Raw genomic sequence first — 18,832 nt, forward strand, 5'->3', positions numbered from 1 at the left:
GGTGACGCCTTTGGAGAGGGAGTTGGCTGGGCCACAAAGTCATCATCTTCAAGCACCGAAGTGGTGACTTGAGGTGGGGGAGTACTTGGGGATTCTTCTTGATGGGGGGAGTCTTGTGGGTGATCAGCCCATGAGTCATCCTGAGCAATTGGCGTCAATGGACGACCAATGCTGATGAGTTCGTTGTTCGTGAGAACAGGCGATGATACCATATTGTGTTCGATCTGAGGAAGGACTTCATCATCTTCAACATTGTCTTGATGACCAATGTCTTCAGCTGCGGTGGGGTCAATAGCTGGAATGTCTTCAACTTCTGGAGCCTTTGTGGAAGCAGGCTCATGAACTATCAACTGGCGCTCATGATGTTCAGACGCAGGACGAGCCATTGAGATTGGCTCGACAACAAGGGGCTCTGTGGGAGCAGCCCGGTCTTTCTTCTTTGTCTTTCTCTTCTTGGTCGGTGGAGCATCATCAGTGGTGGCCTTGGTCTTGCACTTTCGGGCTTCAGCTTCAGCTGCCCTAGTTTTCTTGAGCTCCGAAGCCACTGTGGGGACCTTAGACTTCGAGCCTGTCATATTGGCCGGGAAGACAATGCGAGGTTCTTCCTGCCTTGATGCTTCTGGTTGGGCCACATCAGGCTTCTTCTTCTTGCCAGCCATTCTGGGGTCGATGCCTGGTCGCCCCAAAGCCTTCCGCTTTTCAGCTTCATTGTAGCCTTCAACACATTTGGCAGCGAGATTCTTCATGCGCTCACGATAACCTTTTGCTTCTTCATGTTTCTTGTGGAACGCCTCCTTGAGCTCATGCAGCATGACCTTGAAGTTTTGGACGTCTTCCACGTTGAGCTTGGCCATGTGCTTTTTGAACTGAGCCTTTTCATAATCAATCTTGTGCTTCAGCTCAACAATTTTCTGTGCAAGAGCCAGCTCAGGAGCAATGGCTCCATGGAAAGAGACGCCGAGGCCAATTGGGAGCTGAAGATCATCAAAACTGAGGTCTGGGCTGTCAAACCACTCATTAATGAACTTGTACAGGATCTCCACATCAAAGAGGGGAAGATCATTGAAGATTTCCGCCTCTTGCTTGCTCTTTATGAGCAGCTCAAGAGCATCATCGCCAAGATCGTCGTCGCTAGACAGATCAATGGCTTCGTTCTCGTTCCTCTGAACGGCAGCAGGGGTCAATGCTTGACCAGTTGGTTGCATGGGCTCATAGTGAGGGAAGGGGAAGAGGTCATATGCATTCTTAGAATATTTTGAAGATAAATCAGTTTAGAAGACATTGACCTCATAGTGCGAAGACATTCACTCATATGTAGAGAGTTGGTTCCAGATTTGTATGAATCCACGAATAAGTACAAGTGAGGAATCTAACTACTTTGTGAAGCATAAGTGAACATACTAGGCATGTTATGAGATGCAGAACAGGATAGATCCAACTTTGTAGGGATAGAAACCACTTGTGGTTGAAAAGGCTGAATCTATCGAATCAAAAAGGACTGTAAAAAGAGTTTTTATTTACCACTCAAGGAACTGCTAGACGGAGTAGGAGATGAGGCCGAGCAGTTCGATCTTCCATGCCCTAACTTGGCGACGGAGGACACCTACAGCAACGGCGGAGAAGACGATGTCCGCGGCCGGCGTGAGGACGGCGTCGGTGAGGTCACGACAGCTAAGCGCTTCGTCGCCGGCGTCGTCGAGGGCTAGCGGTGGCGCTAGGGTTTGTGCAAGAAAGAGAAGTGGAAGAAGAGATAATGACTAGGGTGTGGCGTGTATTTATAAGGACAGGGACGTCGCAACGTTATTACGCAGGTGCCCCCTGGCGGTTCACATCTGAAGGACATGTGGCGATCATGCAACACATTGGAGGTTGTTCCATGTTCCCATGCATGCCTGGATTGTCGGATGGTCGTTCCCACTTCTTCGGGTTTCAGGCAAAAAGGATTGAGCATTTAAAACAGATTTAGTGTTTGTCTCTGTATCTTCTGCTGACAAGGACACAGTGAAGACATTCGACAGTTTCAATAGAATGCATATGATTTGGATAGATAGATTTGAGACGGGAGCATAGAGAGGTTAGGGTCTGATCACATTCACTTAGTTCAAAAGATTCAAACGAGAAGACATAGCTATAAGTGAATGTTGTAGAGGACAGAACGCAAATATATGAATATATCCGAATAAGACCAAATCAATATAGTGAAGATAAACATGAAGTCATGTTAATATTGAAGACAAACCAAATGCGAAGACTTTGCAAAGGTAACGCCAACAGAAAACACTCCAAACAAAAGTTTGGTGGTGGCGTTACCCACCGTATAGGAAGTATTATACCCAGACACGGCGCACAATTATCGTGGCGCTCCGAAGTCAAATTCTACGTTAATGTATTCACACTTAGAGTGTAAGTCTTCATTAGTTGAAGATATACGTTACTTCGTGTGTTGCACATCTAAGTCATCAACATGCATACGTGTTAGGATGTGTGCATGATCACAGGACATTTGAGGATTCCAAGATATTTAGCTCACACCACAACTTGCAAAACCTTTTCTCATCCAAGGGCTTTGTGAAGATATCTGCCAGTTACTCTTCAGTGTTGACGTGAATGATATCAATATCTTCCTTCATGACATGATCTCTGAGAAAGTGATGACGGATCTGAATGTGCTTTGTCTTTGAGTGCTGAACTGGGTTGTTGGCAATCTTGATGGCGCTTTCATTGTCGCAGTAGACTGGCACTTGCTTCAGATGAATGCCATAGTCTTTGAGTGTTTGCTTCATCAATAGAAGCTGAGCGCAGCAAGATCCAGCGGCAATGTATTCAGATTCAGTAGTGGAGAGAGATACATAGTTCTGCTTCTTTGAAGACCAACACACAAGTGATCGTCCCATAAAGTGACATGTGCCTGATGTAGACTTGTGACCCACCTTGTCACCAGCATAATCATCATCCGAGAATCCAACTAGATCAAACTCTGAGCCCTTTGGATACCATAATCCTAGTGTTGGGGTGTAAGCCAAATATCAAAGAATTCGCTTCACAACTAAGTGATGCGATTCCTTTGGTGCCGCTTGATCGGGCACACATGCAAACACTAAGCATGATATCTGGCCTAGATGCACATAAATAAAGCAAAGAACCAATCATGGAGCAGTATACCTTTTGATCAAACTCTTTACCATTGGCGTCAGGACCCAGATGACTTTTGGTTGTCATTGGTGTCATATAACCTTTGCAGTCTTGCATTCCAAACTTCTTCAGGCAATCTTTGAGGTATTTCTCTTGAGATATGAAGATGCCGTTGCGTTGCTGCCGTATTTGAAGACCAAGGAAGAACTTCAGCTCACCCATCATGGACATCTGATATTTCTCTTGCATCATGTGTCCAAACTCATCACTGTATTTCAGATTAGTGCAGCCGAAGATAATGTCATCCACATATATTTGGCACACAAACAGTTCACCATCATATGTCTTCGTGAAGAGTGTGGGATCCAGGGAACCAGGTTTGAAGCCTTTGCTATTCAGGAAGTCTTTGAGTGTGTCATACCAAGCACGAGGGTCTTGTTTGAGGCCATACAGTGCCTTGTTGAGCCTGTAAACCATGTCAGGATGTTTTGGATCTTCAAAACCAGGCGGTTGTGCAACATACACTTCTTCTTCAATCTTGCCATTGAGAAAAGCACTCTTCACATCCATTTGATACAGAAGGACGTTATGATGATTTGCATAGGCTAGTAGTATGCGTATAGCTTCAAGCCTAGCCACAGGAGCAAATGTTTCATCGAAGTCAATTCCTTCAACTTGAGTGTATCCTTGAGCAACGAGACGAGCCTTGTTTCTGACCACTTGACCATGCTCATCTTGCTTGTTGCGATATATCCATTTAGTGCCTATGATATTGTGTTTACGAGGATCAGGACGCTTGACCAGTTCCCATACATTATTCAGCTCAAACCGTTGAAGCTCTTCTTGCATAGCTTGAATCCATTCAGGTTCCATGAAGGCTTCATCAACTTTCTTGGGTTCAGATATTGAGACGAATGCAAAGTGCCCACAGAAATTTGCTACTTGTGTTGCCCTTGAACGAGTGAGTGGACCAGGTGCATTGATGCTATCAATTATCTTCTCAATCTGTACTTCATTTGCAACACGAAGATGAACTAGACGAAGATTTTGCTCTTGCTGATCATTGTCATCATTTGAAGGATTGTCTTCAGGCTGAGCATTGTCTTCAGGTTGATTAGGTGCAGAAATGATAAGTTCCTCTTCAGGTTGTACTTCAGATGGTATGATTTCTCCAGTTCCCATAAGCTTGATGGATTCACTGGGTGGAATTTCATCTAGCACATTTGGCAGGTGCTCTCTTTGCAAGCCGTTAGTCTCATCGAACCGCACATCCACAGTTTCAACCACTTTATAGTGAAAGAGGTTGAAGACTCTGTAGGAGTGCGAATCCTTTCCGTAACCAAGAATAAAACCTTCATGTGCTTTCCGTGCAAATTTTGAAGTGTGATGTGGATCCTTGATCCAGCACCTAGCACCAAATACTCTGAAGTAACTGACATTTGGCTTCTTACTAGTGAGGACTTCATAGGATGTTTTCTTCAGAAGCTTGTGAAGATAAACATGGTTGATGACATGGCATGCGGTATCAATAGCTTCAGGCCAGAACTTTCTTGGTGTCTTGTATTCATCGAGCATCGTCCGAGCCATCTCAATGAGTGTTCTGTTCTTGTGTTCCACGATGCCATTCTGCTGCGGCGTGTACGGAGCTGAGAACTCATGAGTGATGCCCAATGTATCAAGATAAGTGTCGAGGCCGGTGTTCTTGAATTCGGTGCCATTGTCACTTATGATGTCCTTGATCTTGACGCCATAGTTGTTCATGGCTCGATTGGCGAAGCGTCTGAAGACATCCTGCACTTCAGTCTTGTAGAGGATTATATGTACCCATGTATATCTTGAATAATCATCAACAATGACGAAGCCATAGAGACAAGCAGTAGTAGTAAGGGTAGAGTAGTGAGTAGGGCCGAAGAGGTCCATGTGTAGTAGTTCGAATGGTTGAGTCGTTGTCATGATTGTCTTCGAGGGATGCTTGGCCCTCATCATCTTTCCAGCTTCGCAAGGACCACATAAGTGATTCTTCTTGAACTTGATGCCCTCGGTGCCTATGACGTGCTTCTTCTTCGCAAGAGTATGCAAATTCCTCATGCCAGCATGCCCTAGCCTCCAATGCCAGAGCCAGCACTCTGAAGCTTTTGCAAGAAGACATACGGCAAGCTGTGGTCCTACTGAGAAATCTACCATGTACAAATCATCTTTCCGATACCCTTCAAAGACTAGAGACTTGTCAGATTCCATTAGAACAAGGCAAGATATTTTCCAAATATCACAATCATGTTCAAATGGCAAAGCATTGAGACAGACATTAAGTTGAAACCAAGGGATTCAACAAGCATCACTTTATCCGTGTGTGATGTCTACTACACAACCTTCTTCTTGTAGACGTTGTTGGGCCACCAAGTGCACAGGTTTGTAGGACAGTAGCAAATTTCCCTCAAGTGGATGACCTAAGGTTTATCAATCCGTGGGAGGCGTAGGATGAAGATGGTCTCTCTCAAGCAACCCTGCAACCAAATAACAAAGAGTCTGTTGTGTCCCCAACACACCCAATACAATGGTAAATTGTATAGGTGCACTAGTTCGGCGAAGAGATGGTGAAACAAGTGGTATATGGATAGTAGATAAAGGTATTCATAATCTGAAATAATAAAAACAGCAAGGTGACAAGTAATAAAAGTGAGCGTAAATGGTATTGCAATGCGTTGAAACAAGGCCTAGGGTTCATACTTTTGCTAGTGTAAGTTCCCTCAACAATACTAACATAATTGGATCACATAACTATCCCTCAACATGCAACAAAGAGTCACTCCAAAGTCACTAATAGAGGAGAACGAACGAAGAGATTATGGTAGGGTACGAAACCACCTCAAAGTTATTCTTTCCAATCAATCTGTTGGGCTATTCCTATAAGTGTCACAAACAGCCCTAGAGTTCGAACTAGAATAACACCTTAAGATACAAATCAACCAAAACCCTAATGTCACCTAGATACTCCAATGTCACCTCAAGTATCCGTGGGCATGATTATACGATATGCATCACACAATCTCAATTCATCTATTCAAACCAACACATAGAACCTCAAAGAGTGTCCCAAAGTTCTACCGGAGAATCACGACGAAAACATGTGCCAACTCCTATGCATAGGTTCATGAACCCGCAAGTTGGTCACCAAAACATACATCAAGTGGCACGTGATATCCCATTGTCACCACAGATATTCACGACAAGACATACATCAAGTGTTCTCAAATCTTTAAAGACTCAATCTGATAAGGTAACTTCAAAGGGGAAACTCAATTCATTACAAGAGAGAAGAGGGGGAGGAGAAACATAAGATCCAACTATAATAGCAAAGCTCACGATACATCAAGATCGTATCATCTCACGAACGGGTCTAGATTGGTTTTTGGTGGCTACGGAGGCTTCTAGCGGCGGAACTCCTGATCTATCTTGCGTTTTGGAAGTTTTAGGTCACGTGGGTATATATGGGTGCAGGGAGGACGTCGGAGGAGCCACGGGTGAGGGAGTCCTGGATTAGGGGGTGTTCGGGTAGCCGGACTATACCTTCAGCCGGACTCCAGGACTATGAAGATACAAGATTGAAGACTTCGTCCCGTGTCCGGATGGGACTTTCCTTGGCGTGGAAGGCAAGCTTGGCGGTGTGGATATTCAAGATCTCCTGCCATTGTAACCGACTTTGTGTAACCCTAACCCTCTCCGGTGTCTATATAAACCAGAGGGTTTTTGTCCGTAGGACAACTTCATCATACAACAATCATACCATAGGCTAGCTTCTAGGGTTTAGCCTCCTTGATCTCGTGGTAGATCTACTCTTGTAATACCCATATCATCAATATTAATCAAGCAGGACGTAGGGTTTTACCTCCATCAAGAGGGCCCGAACCTGGGTAAAACATCGTGTTGCTTGCCTCTTGTTACCATCCGGCCTAGACGCACAGTTCGGGACCCCCTACCCGAGATCCGCCGGTTTTGACACTGACATTGGTGCTTTCATTGAGAGTTCCTCTGTGTCGTCGCTTTTAGGCCCGATGGCTCCTTCGATCATCAACAACGATGAAGTCTAGGGTGAGACTTTTCTCCCCGGACAGATCTTCATCTTTGGCTTGGCCACCTTGAGCAGATCGAAAGCTACGCCCCTGGCCATCAGGTCAGGTTTGGAAGCCTAAACTACACGGTTGACATCTGCGGGGACTTGATCTTCAATGGATTCGATCCATAGCCAAGCGCGCCGCACTGTCTCGATGGGCATGATATAGCTCTACCGCCGAACAGCGCCTTGGAGGCCGCACACGCATCGGTTCCGACCATTGATTCGGAGCCTACTGCGCCAATCGAGGATCAGCGGTTGGACGCTGCCTCAGGGGCTGCGATCTCAGAGGCGATCGAGCCGAACTCCAGCCCCGCACTCCGCATGGCCCGTGACTCCGAGGAGCCGGATTCCTCTCCGAACTCCGAGCCCCCCGTGCCCCTGCCGATCGAATCCGATTGGGCACCGATAATGGAGTTCACCGCCGCGGACATCTTTCAGCACTCGCCCTTCGGCGACATCCTGAATTCTCTAAAGTCTCTCTCTTTATCAGGAGAGCCCTGGCCGGACTATGGTCATCAAGGTTGAGATACGGACGATGAATAAATTCAAAACCCACCCACCACCCACTTCGTAGCCACTGTCGACGACTTAACCGACATGCTTGACTTCGACTCCGAAGACATCGACGGCATGGACGACGATGCAGGAGACGAACAAGAACCAGCACCTGTAGGGCGCTGGAAGGCCACCTCGTCATATGACATATATATGGTGGACACTCCAAAGGATGGAGGTGGCGATGGAACAGCGGGGGACGATAACTCTAAGAAACAACCCAAGCGCCGGCGTCAGCGGCGCCGCTCTAAATCCCGCCAAAGCAAAAACGGTGATTCCGGCACGGGAGATAATACTACTCCGGATAGCGCTGAAGAACACCCCCTCCAGCAAGATTCAGCACAGGAGGACAGAGAAGCCAGCCCTCACGAAAGGGCGGCGGACCAAGAGGTTAAGGACGATAATTATACGCCTCCCTCTGAAGACGAGGCAAGCCTCGACGACGACGAGTTCGTCGTGCCAGAGGATCTCGCCGAACAAGAGCGTTTTAAATGCAGGCTCATGGCCATGGCAAGCAGCCTCAAGAAAAAGCAGCAACAGCTTAGAGCTGATCAGGATTTGCTAGCTGACAAATGGACTGAAGTCCTTGCGGCCGAAGAGTATGAACTCGAACGCTCCTCCAAGAGTTACCCAAAGCGCAGGCTGCTACCCCGACTAGAGGAGGAAGCACCTACATCACCAGCGCATGACATGGCCGACCGGCCACCTTGTGGCCGTGACAGAGAGGCCTCTTGGCCCTCCACTCAAGCCATGCCCCGGCGCCGCGTTAAGCATACTAAGGCACGGGAAAATGCGCCCGACCTGCGCGACATACTGGAGGACAAGGCAAGGCAAACAAGATCGATCTACAGATCGCGCAGGCGCCCCACGACACGTGATGGTGATCGTCACTCCGGATGCAATAAATCCGGCCGGGCCGAACTCAACAGACAAAGCTCCTTCGAGCTGCGTCATGATATAGCCCAATACAGAGGCGCCGCACACCCACTATGCTTCACAGATGAAGTGATGGATCATAAAATCCCTGAGGGCTTCAAACCCATAAACATCGAATCGTACGATGGCACAACAGATCCTGCGGTATGGATCGAGGATTATCTCCTTCATATCCACATGGCCCGCGGTGATGATCTACACGCCATCAAATACCTCCCAATCAAACTTAAGGGACCAGCCCGGCATTGTCTTAACAACTTGCCAGCAGACTCAATCGGTTCTTGGGAGGACCTGGAAGCCGCATTCCTTGATAACTTCCAGGGCACTTATGTGCGACCACCGGACGCCGATGACCTAAGCCACATAATTCAGCAGCCAGAGGAATCGGCCAGGCAATTCTGGACACGGTTCCTAACAAAGAAAAACCAGATAGTCGACTGTCCGGACGCAGAGGCCTTAGCGGCCTTCAAGCATAATATCCGTGACGAGTAGCTTGCCCGGCACCTGGGACAGGAAAAGCCGAAATCTATGGCAGCCCTCACGACACTCATGACCCGCTTTTGCGCGGGAGAAGACAGCTGTCTAGCTCGCAACAACAATTTAACCAAGAACCCTGGTAATTCGAATACCAAGGACAAAAGCGACAGGTCGCGTCGAAACAAACAAAAGCGCCGCGTTAACAGCGACAGCATCGAGGATACGGCAGTTAATGCCGGATTCTGAGGCTACAAATCCGGTCAACGGAAAAAGGCATTCAAAAGAAACACTCAGGGCCCGTCCAGTTTGGACCGAATACTCGACCGCTTGTGCCAGATACATGGCACCCCCAAAAAGCCAGCCAATCACACCAACAGGGATTGTTGGGTGTTCAAGCAGGCAGGCAAGTTAAGAGCCGAAAACAAAGACAAGGGGCTGCATAGCGACAACGAGGAGGAGCCCATGCCGCCGAACAACAGTGGACAGAAGGGATTTCCCCCGCAAGTGCGGACGGTAAACATGATATACGCAACCCACATTCCCAAGAGGGAGCGGAAGTGTGCGTTACGGGACGTATATGCGATAGAGCCAGTCGCCCCAAAGTTCAACCCATGGTCCTCCTGCCCGATCAGCTTTGATCGAAGGGACCACCCCACTAGCATCCGTCACGGCGGCTTCGCCGCATTGGTTCTAGACCCAATCATTGACGGATTTCATCTCACAAGAGTCCTCATGGACGACGGCAGCAGCCTGAACCTGCTTCACCAGGATACAGTGCGAAAAATGGGCATAGATCCCTCGAGGATCAAGCCCACCAAAACGACCTTTAAAGGCGTCATACCAGGTGTAGAAGCCAACTGTACAGGCTCAGTCACACTGGAAGTGGTCTTCGGATCTCCGGATAACTTCCGAAGCAAGGAGTTAATCTTCGACATAGTCCCGTTCCGTAGTGGCTATCACGCACCGCTCGGGCGAACCGCATTCGCAAAATTCAACGCGGTACCGCACTATGCATACCTCAAGCTCAAGATGCCAGGCCCTAGAGGAGTAATCACGGTCAATGGGAACACTGAACGCTCTCTCCGAATGGAGGAGCACACGGCAGCGCTCGCAGCAGAAGTACAAAGCAGCCTCTCTAATCAGTTCTCCAGTTCGGCCTCCAAAAAGCCGGACACTGTCAAGCGTGCCCGGAGTATCCTACAACAAGACCGTCTGGCATGTTCTGAGCTAGCGTAGCAATGCGGCCCCAACCCTAGCCCTCGCGATATAGCGAAACCAGTGCTTCACGTACATAACTACGCTCTTGAAATACCATGGGCACAGGGGAAGGGGCACTATCACGGCACGCCCGAAATACGGCTTAAACCGCACCAGGGGCTGCCGAATTCCTTTTTTTTTCTTTTTTTCTCTTACTCTCAGGACTCCATACTTCGGATGACCCGTTCGGCAATTCAACTGCCGCACAAACGATGCAAGATCCAGGAAAGCAGACAAGCCACGCCGCATTATGGAACTCCCAGGTGGTCTCTATTGCGAGCAGTATACCTGTTTTTTAATACAATTCCGTGGCCTGCCCCTAGCCAAGACATGTTAAATAGTCCAATTTCTTTTGCTTATCGCACTATTTGTATCGTTCCGCTTTCATAGCAGCCTTTCTATAAACAATGCATAGCTTTTTGTCTATTTTTTTGCATTATCCTCTTTTTATATATATGTTTATTAATAACATGTTGCATCCGTACACTGTGGTACGGCAAAATACGCCAGGGGCTTCAGTACCCATCAATATGGCGTGAGAAGTCCGTACACTTTCACAAGTGCGGCACCCCGAACTTATAGCACTATATGCATCGGCTCCGAATCATGATTTGGGTCAATAGTTGGGTTTGCCCGGCTCCTATGTTTTGGTGCCTTACGTTCCGCTATATCGGCTAAGGTAGCACTAGGAGAACCACTGCGATTGTGCCCCAGTTGAGCTAGGCCGAGCACCTTAGTGGAGAAAGCTAAAACTGACTGTCATGATGAGGCGAGAGACCGGTCGCTGTTCGAGAGGTTTTTCGAGTCCTTAAAGACTTATGCCGCTTCGAGCGAGGAACCGGCTTTGTCCGGCCAAGGCGTGGATAGCGCCCCGAACTCGATCTTCCGAATACTAGGGGCTTCGCCAAAATTTAAAATTATAGAGTTCTATGGCTAAGTGAGAGTGTTCAAGCATTATAGTCCGATTGCCTTGTTCGTTGTGCTGAGCGCCTCCCTCGACGGACCCAATCATGGGAAAAAGAGCGCTCAGGTTTATCCCGAACACCCCAGCACTAGTGGCATGGGGGCAGAAGCCGACGACTGGCCATCTCTCAATTTTTTGATAAACGGCCGCACAGAAAGTAATATTTTAAATTCAACAAGCATTGCTTAGCGCATACGAACAAGTTTTCAGCGCACAGGGTAACACGAGCGAGTTCATTCAAAAATTACATCCTTGGTACATTCATCCGCCATAAGGCGGGCACCAGCCAAAACATCCTTGTAATAGTTCTCGGGCTTGCGATGCTCCTTCCCCGGTGGCGGCCCGTCCCTCACAAGCTTCTCACCGTCCAGCTTACCCCGGTGCACCTTTGCACAGGCAAGGGCCCTACGGGCACCTTCGATGCAGACGGAGCGCTTGATGACCTCGAGCCTTGGACAAGCCTCCACCAGCCGCCGCACCAGTCCGAAGTAGCTCCCAAGCAGGGCCTCTCTAGGCCACAGCCGAACTATGAAGCCCTTCAGGGCTTGTTCGGCCGCCTTGTGGTGCTCGACCAGCTGCTTTAGCTGGTTGCTCAAGGGCACAGGGTGTCTGGCCTCAGCGTACTGAGACCAGAACACCTTCTCCGTTGAGCTGCCTTCCTCGGCTCGGTAGAATGCGGCGGCATCGGATACGCTGCGGGGAAGATCTGCGAATGCCCCTGGAGAGCTCCGGATTCGAGTAAGTAACAAGTAGTTTACTTTTATATGTCTTCTTTGCATAGAGAATGCCTTACCCGCCGCTATCTTTTTCACCACATCCAATTCCTGGAGGGCCTTCTGGGCTTTGGCCTTGGCAGATTTGGCAGTTTTAAGGGCCGCAGCAAGCTCGGACGCTCGCGTCTTCGAGTCGAGCTCCAAACTCTCATGTTTTTCCATGAGAGCCTGAAGCTATTGCTGCACCTCGCCGACTTGCGCCTCAAATTTCTCCCGCTTGGTGCGCTCCGTGGCCGCTTTCTTCTCGGCCTCGGACAGCGCCTGCTTGAGGGTCGCCACCTTAGTTGTGGCCCCTACAATAAGTAGTGTACTCCTGTCATTTTTTGCAATTGCGTCTTCTTATAGGCATTTTTTCTATAAGGTATCTCTTACCTTCTTTCTCCTCGAGCTGCCGTTTGGCAAGGCCGAGCTCTTGCTCGGTCCGCTCGAGGCCCGGCTTCAGGGCACCCACCTCCGCAGTCAGTGCAGCGGTGGCCAGCAGCGAAGCCTGCATACGTATATTGACTCTTTTTAGTTAGACTCCTGCAATATTTAATAGATCCTCTATTCGGCTTTTCTTTCCGAACGCCAAACAGAGCATCAGGGGCTACTGTCTATGCGGTAATATTTTTACATATTTTCTACTTACCTCGAAGCCTGTTAGAAGGCTAGCACAAGCTTCAGTTAGTCCGCTTTTGGCGGACCGAACCTTCTGGACCACCGTACTCATGATGGTACGGTGCTCCTCGTCAACGGAGGTGCCCTTAAGCACCTCCAGCAGATTGTCTGGCGCCTCCGGTTGGACGGAGGACGCCGGCTCAATAGGCTTGCTCCTCTTGGCAAGAGTTCGCCTGCCACGGTCCGGAACCGTTGGTCATTCTGGCGCGGTGTCCGGCTAAAAGCCGGACTTGGAGCCCTGGGGGGTCTGGTCCCCTTTACTCCCGGAGTCCGAGAGGTCGCCTCGCGGTTCCTCCTGGACCACCTCCTCTTTCCCTGGAGCTTGTCGCGACGCCACTTCGGCGTCATCCGCAGCACAGGGGGAGGCAGCGGGCGGAACTGAATTCATGTCCGATGAATCCAGGGAGCCGCTTGACGACTCGTCGAGCCCGTCCTTGGGCGGGCTGCATGATTATATCCGACATTAGGGAAAGCTGTGCAACAAAAGGAATATCATGAGTTACTCTGGTATCCGAACACTAATGACTTTGCCGGACGCTTGGCCCTGTCCGGCCACTCCTCTTTGTCCTCGTCGGCGTCGGGGGCGTAGTCCGGCGGAGGGGTTTTCCTCTTCTTGGACCCTTCGGCCTCCCCTACTGGGGCGGCCTTCCTCTTCTTTCCTCCCCCTGCTGGAGGGGGAGAGGTCTCTTCTTCCTCCTCCTCGTCTTCATGGGAGGAGTACGTCTCGGACTCGTCGGACGACGAGTCCGACACCACCATATGCCGGGAACTCTTTCGAGTCCCCGTGGCCTTCTTCTTCTTGGCCTTCTTCTCTGGCACCACATAAGGTGCCGGAACCAGCAGCTTCACTAGGAGAGCAGGGGCTGGGTCTTCGGGCAAGGGAGCCGGACAGTTAATCAGTCCGTACTTCGCCTGCCAATCCTGTCAAAGGTGAGGGAATTTAGATCCCGCATAGAGTCAAACTATGAAGAAAACTTAAACATCCTGTAAAAGATGAAAATATTTTACCTCGCCAGCAGGACGCTGCGAGCTGAATCCGCGGTCTTCGGAGGCGGATGTGGGAGCCTCGGCGCCTTTGGTTAGCCCCCTCCAGACATCTTCGTACGTCGTGTCGAAGAGCCTGCTCAAAGTTTGGTGCTGCACCGGGTTGAACTCCCACAAATTGAAGTCCCGTTCTTGACACGGAAGGATCCGGCGGACGAGCATGACCTGGACTACGTTGAGAAGCTTGAGCTGCTTGTTCACCAGGGACTGGATGCATTTTTGCAGTCCGGTCACCTCTTCCTCGCCGCCCCATGACAAGCCCGTCTCCTTCCAGGACGTGAGCCGCGTAGGGGGTCCGGATCAGAATTCAGGGGCTGCGATCCACTCCGGATCGCGTGGCTCGGTGATGTAAAACCACCCTGACTGCCACCCCTTCAAGGTCTCCACAAAGGAGCCCTCGAGCCATAGGACGTTGGCTATTTTTCCCGCCATGGCACCTCCGCACTCCGCCTGGTTGCCGTGCACCACCTTTGGCTTGACGTTGAAGGTCTTGAGCCAGAGGCCGAAATGGGGGCGGATGCAGAGGAAAGCCTCGCACACGACGATAAACACCGAGATATTGAGGATGAATTTCGGGGCCAGATCGTGGAAATCTAGGCCATAGTAGAACATGAGCCCGCAGACAAATGGGTGGAGAGGAAAACCCAGTGCGCGGAGGAAGTGGGGAAGAAATACTACCCTCTCATGGGGCCTTGGGGTGGGGAGAAGCTGCCCCTCCTCAGGAAGCCGGTGCACGATGTCTTTGGACAGGTATCCGGCCTTCCTTAGCTTTTTGACATGGCCCTCCGTGACGAAGGAGACCATCCACTTGCCTCCCGCTCCGGACATTGTTGGAGAAGGTTGAGGTAGGAAGTGCGGGCTTGGGCGCTAGAGCTCGGGTGCGCAGAAGATGGATAGGCAGAGGAGGAAGAAAGCGTAGGTAAAAAGGTGGATCCTTATCCCCTTATATGGGTGGATGCGACTATGCGTCCCCACCAGCCTGGTAAAACTCGCTTGCCTCCCAAGCGCCGTGATAAATGGCGAGGTTGGGTTACCCACGTCCGTATTGATAAGAATCCCGTAAATGGGGGATACGATCTCTTCTTTGACAAGACGTGCCAAGGAAACCGCCTCGCAAAACACGCTGAGGTGGAAAAGTGAAAATGATTCGAATAAAAGCTTGGCCGTAGTGTGATGTCATGCTGCGGAATACGTCAGCAGATTAGATTTGTGTTAATATTATTCTCTCTGTGGCAATACGTGGAAACTTATTTTGCAGAGCCGGACACTACTCTTGGTGTTTACAAACTTTTATGAAGAATTTGGAGGAGGAACCTGCCTTGCAATGCCGAAGACAATCTACACGCCGGACTCATCGTCATTGAAGCCTGGTTCAGGGGCTACTGAGGGAGTCCTGGATTAGGGGGTGTTCGGGTAGCCGGACTATACCTTCAGCCGGACTCCAGGACTATGAAGATACAAGATTGAAGACTTCGTCCCGTGTCCGGATGGGACTTTCCTTGGCGTGGAAGGCAAGCTTGGCGGTGCGGATATTCAAGATCTCCTGGAATTGTAACCGACTTTGTGTAACCCTAACCCTCTCCAGTGTCTATATAAACCGGAGGGTTTTAGTCCGTAGGACATCTTCATCATACAACAATCATACCATAGGCTAGCTTCTAGGGTTTAGCCTCCTTGATCTCGTGGTAGATCTACTCTTGTAATACCCATTATCATCAATATTAATCAAGCAGGCCGTAGGGTTTTACCTCCATCAGAGGGCCCGAACCTGGGTAAAACTTCGTGTCCCTTGCCTCCTGTTACCATCCGTCCTAGACGCACAGTTCGGGACCCCCTACCGAGATCCGCCGATTTTGACACCGACAATGGGGGTCCCACGAGACAGGGGGCGCGCCTAGGGGGGGGGCGCCTAGGGGGGGGCACCCCCCACCCTCGTGAGCACCTCGTGTCTCCCCTGACGTGGGGTCCAAGTTCATCAGGTGTGTTTCCTTCCAAAAATAACTTCTCCAGTTGATTTCGTTCCGTTTCGACTCCGTCTGATATTCCTTTTCTTCTAAACACTGAAATAGGCATAAAACAGCAAATCTGGGCTGGGCCTCCGGTTAATAGGTTAGTCCCAAAAGTAATATAAAAGTGGATAATAAAGCCCAATATTGCCCAAAACAGTAGATAATATAGCATGGAGCAATCAAAAATTATAGATACGTTGGAGACGTATCAAGAGCATCCCCAAGCTTAATTCCTGCTCGTCCTCGAGTAGGTAAATGATAAAAACAGGATTTTTGATGCGGAGTGCTACTTGGCATAATTTCAATGTGATTCTTCTTAATTGTGGTATGAATATTCAGATCCATAAGATTCAAGACAAAAGTTCATATTGACATAAAAATGATAATACTTCAAGCATACTAACTAAGCAATTATGTCTTCTCAAAATAACATGGCCAAAGAAAGTTATCCCTACAAAATCATATAGTCTGGCTATGCTCCATCTTCACCACACAAAGTATTTAAATCATGCACAACCCTGATGACAAGCCAAGCAATTGTTTCATACTTTTGATGTTCTCAAACTTTTTCAATCTTCAGGCAATATATGAGCGTGAGCCATGGACATAGCACTATAGGTGGAATAGAATGGTGGTTGTGGAGAAGACAAAGAGGGAGAAGATAGTTTCACATCAACTAGGCGTATCAACGGGCTATGTAGATGCCCATCAATAGATATCAATGTGAGTGAGTAGGGATTTCCATGCAACGGATGCACTAGAGCTATAAATGTATGAAAGCTCAACAAAAGAAACTGAGTGGGTGTGCATCCAACTTGCTTGCTCACGAAGACCTAGGGCATTTTGAGGAAGCCCATCATTGGAATATACAAGCCAAGTTCTATAATGAAAGATTCCCACTAGTATATGAAAGTGACAACATAGGATACTCTCTATCATGAAGATCATGGTGCTACTTTGAAGCACAAGTGTGGTAAAAGGATAGTAGCATTTCCCCTTCTCTCTTTTTCTCTCATTTTTTTATTTTTATTTGGGCCTTTTCTCCTTTTTGGCCTCTTTTATTTCTATTTTTTATTTGGGCTTCTTTGGCCTCTTTTATTTATTTTTCGTCCGGAGTCTCATCCCGACTTGTGGGGGAATCATAGTCTCCATCATCCTTTCCTCACTGGGACAATGCTCTAATAATGATGATCATCACACTTTTATTTACTTACAACTCAAGAATTACAACTCTATACTTAGAACAAGATATGACTCTATATGAATGCCTCCAGCGGTGTATCGGTATGTGCAATGATGCATGAGTGACATGTATGAAAGAATTATGAACGGTGGCTTCGCCACAAATACAATGTCAACTACATGATCATGCTAAGCAATATGACAATGATGGAGCGTGTCATAATAAACGGAACGATGGAAAGTTGCATGGCAATATATCTCGGAATGGCTATGGAAAAGCCATAATAGGTAGGTATGGTGGCTGTTTTGAGGAAGGTATATGGTGGGTTTGTGGTACCGGCGAAAGTTGCGCGGTACTAGAGAGGCTAGCAAAGGTGGAAGGGTGAGAGTGCGTATAATCCATGGATTCAACATTAGTCATAAAAACTCACATACTTATTGCAAAAATCTACAAGTTATCAAAGCAAAGTATTACGCGCATGCTCCTAGGGGGATAGATTGGTAGGAAAAGACCATCGCTCGTCCCCGACCGCCACTCATAAGGAAGACAATCAATAAATAAATCATGCTCCGACTTCATCACATAACGGTTCACCATACGTGCATGCTACGGGAATCACAAACTTCAACACAAGTATTTCTCAAATTCATAACTACTCAACTAGCATGACTCTAGTATCACCATCTCCATATCTCAAAACAATCATCAAGCATCAAACTTCTCATAGTATTCAACACACTCATAAGAGAATTTTATTATTCTTGAATACCTAGCATATTAGGATTTTAAGCAAATTACCATGCTATTTAAGACTCTCAAAATAATATAAGCGAAGCATGAGAGTTCATCTATTTCTTCAAAATAAAACTACCACCATGCTCTAAAAGATATAAGTGAAGCACTAGAGCAAACGACAAACTACTCCGAAAGATATAAGTGAGGATCAATGAGTAGTTGAATAATTAGGCAACTATGTGAAGACTCTCTAACATTTAATAATTTCAGATCTTGGTATTTTATTCAAACAGCAAGCAAAGCAAAAAAAATGACATGACGCTCCAAGCAAAACACATATCATGTGGCGAATAAAAATATAGCTCCAAGTAAAGTTACCGATGAACGAAGACGAAAGAGGGGATGCCATCCGGGGCATCCCCAAGCTTATACGCTTGGTTATCCTTGAATATTACCTTGGGGTGCCTTGGGAATCCCCAAGCTTAGGCTCTTGCCACTCCTTATTCCATAGTCCATTGAATCCTTACCCAAAACTTGAAAACTTCACAACACAAAACTTAACAGAAAACTCGTAAGCTCCATTAGTATAAGAAAATACATCACTACTTCAAGGTACTGTAATGAACTCATTATTTATTTATATTGGTGTTAAACCTACTTTATTCCAACTTCTCTATGGTTTATAAACTATTTTACTAGCCATAGATTCATCAAAATAAGTAAACAACACATGAAAAACAGAATCTGTCAAAAACAGAACAGTCTGAAGTAATCTGAATCAAACGTATACTTATGGAACTAATAAAATTCTCAAATAAATTTATGGACCTGAGGAATTTATCTATTAATCACCTGCAAAAATAATTAACTAAATATCACTCTCCAAATAGAAATGGCAGCAGTTCTCGTGAGCGCTAAAGTTTCTGTTTTTGACAGCATGATCAACAAGACTTTCCCCAAGTCTTCCCAAAGGTTCTACTTGGCACAAACACTAAT

The sequence above is a fragment of the Triticum urartu genome, chromosome 7 (assembly GCF_003073215.2).
Source record: "Triticum urartu cultivar G1812 chromosome 7, Tu2.1, whole genome shotgun sequence".
In the NCBI taxonomy this organism is placed as follows: domain Eukaryota; kingdom Viridiplantae; phylum Streptophyta; class Magnoliopsida; order Poales; family Poaceae; genus Triticum; species Triticum urartu.